This window comes from Suricata suricatta, chromosome X (assembly GCF_006229205.1).
Source record: "Suricata suricatta isolate VVHF042 chromosome X, meerkat_22Aug2017_6uvM2_HiC, whole genome shotgun sequence".
In the NCBI taxonomy this organism is placed as follows: domain Eukaryota; kingdom Metazoa; phylum Chordata; class Mammalia; order Carnivora; family Herpestidae; genus Suricata; species Suricata suricatta.
The window spans coordinates 73,526,836-73,528,749 of NC_043717.1; the positions used below are offsets into that span (position 1 = coordinate 73,526,836).

The following is a 1,914-nucleotide window of genomic DNA, read 5'->3' on the forward strand; positions in this document are numbered from 1 at the left end:
AACTCAGAAGCCATCCACAGTTACACTAATTGTCAATTCAAAGTTTTACACTTTCTACTTGATAGTAAGTCAATACCTAGTACGGGATATCACAAGTGACTTCAGATTCTCAGCCTGTTGTCATCTACGGAGGAGATTTCTCAAGCAGGTGTGTGACTGGCCAAAGGTGGGTGCCACCAGGACCAAGACCGGGATGACAAGTACAGCGCTACCACAGTTTCTGTAGTTTTCACCGTTTTTTTTTCTTTGTCAGTTAAAAGTGAACAGTGAGAATTAAATACTTATCTTTACATATACACAAGGTATGCTGTGAAAGCATATTTGCTTACAAACATATAAAAATACTTAACTAGTTTGATAAGAAAATAATGTATAAAAGTATATAGCAAAAATATTAATCATCTCTGACCCCGGAAAGATGAATTCCATATTTTATATTACAAACAAAAACAGTTTTAGTTTTTTTTGAATCCCTTATCCAGAAATACTTGAAAAGGAAGACAGACAGAAATTATTTATTTTTACTCTCAACATGGCTGTGAAAAGAGTTAACTTAAAAAACCAAGAACACTGAAATGCCTAAATCCAGAATAATGTTCTTTGGCCACAAAGAACATTATCATCATCTTTCGGAGTGGAGCTGTAATAAAGGCTTCATATGCAGTTTTTAATCTATAAACATAACAGGTATTTTGGTATTCTGGCCACTGGAAAACAAAGGCTGTAGCATCAGTAAAGGTCTGAGATGTCTCACTTTTGTGAGATACTTAAGGTTAACTAAAGTTAACATCAAAATTTTTAGAGATAGGCAAAAATTCACATTTAAAAACAACTCATGTCTCTATTTAGAGTAACAATAGGCAATATGATTCCAGAAGTTAAAAGTTATTTCACAACCTATGACTTCAGCTTGACAAACAGCTTAGGTTCCAAAACTGATTGATCCCTATTAAAATGTAAGCCCTTAAAAAAGAACGTGTCTATGTATATAGATCATTATTTTTAAGAAATCAGATAATCTTTGAAGCAGCCTTAGTGTTTCCTTTAAATGTGTCTTGAAATGACCATAGGATTAGCTTCACGGAAAGGATTAGCCAGCCACTGATCTAAGGCTACCATGGTGATCATTGGTCTAAGGCTAGAAAGGTACCAACACGATGTGACGTAAACCATAGGAGAGGCGGAGGACATGAGGGCTTTTCCTGGCAGTTGGTAGCTAAGATTCAAGGGATTCTTAGAAAATGACACAATGGCAGCCTTTCTTGTCTTTTTCTTTCCGTGTTGGTTCTGGTGAAGGAGGACATTCCTGCTCTTGAAATTTCCTTATAACCCGGACAAGTTCATGGAAAGCTTGATCTACATTCATCCTAATCTTTGCTGACACCTCCATGTATGTTACCTTAAGCTGTCGTGCTAACTGCTGTCCCTCTTCCTGTTACCTGTCTTTGATGATCCAGATCTGCTTTATTACCAATTAAAATCATTGGAAACTCATCACGATCCTTCACTCTGAGAATCTGTCTTTGAAACTTAAAGATTTCTTCAAAACTGCCTCAATCTGTGACTGAAAAAACCAACAGGAAGCCCTCGTCGGGTCTCATACACTGTTCTCTCATAGCTCCAAACTCTTCTTGTCCTGCTGTATCCAGAATATCTAGCCGGGCTGCTCTGTCATCTATCACACACTGCTTTGTGTAGGCATCCTCGATGGTTGGGTCATAATCCGTCACAAAATAGGACTGGATGAACTGGATGGTGAGCGCTGACTTGCCCACGCCGCCTCCGCCGACCACCAGGAGCCGGTACTTCTCCTGGCCAGAGATGGGGACGCAGCCAAGCCCGCCCGGCCACGCCGAGCCGCCGCCCGCCCTAGGCCCGGCTCCAGGGACGTGTGCGGCCGGCGGACTGCGAGCG

General features: G+C 40.6%; 1 pseudogene; it reads right to left on the reverse strand.

Moving 5' to 3' along the window:
- Positions 1–1,197: 1,197 nt before the first annotated feature.
- The window catches only part of LOC115283455, a 973-nt pseudogene continuing 256 nt past the window's right edge, over positions 1,198–1,914 (reverse strand).